Consider the following 250-nt stretch of genomic DNA (forward strand, 5'->3'; position numbering starts at 1 on the left):
TTTAGGCCACTTGTTCCCTTTGTTTCTGTGTGTCTCTCCGTGTAGGGTATAAGTCTGCAACGGGTTTCAAGACAACTCTGTCCCACGGCACCTAGGTGAGCCTCTGGGAAGTGGTTCTAATTCCTTCAAATGAAAAGGTAGCTTAGAGAAATAGACATCTGCCTTTTATGGTCCATGTGGCCCCTGGCTGTGGCTCTGAGAACATCAGCTTTCTTCTCTGTAAGATGTGGTTTCCCCATCCTGAGCACCA

This window comes from Mus caroli, chromosome 16 (genome assembly GCF_900094665.2).
Source record: "Mus caroli chromosome 16, CAROLI_EIJ_v1.1, whole genome shotgun sequence".
NCBI lineage: Eukaryota > Metazoa > Chordata > Mammalia > Rodentia > Muridae > Mus > Mus caroli.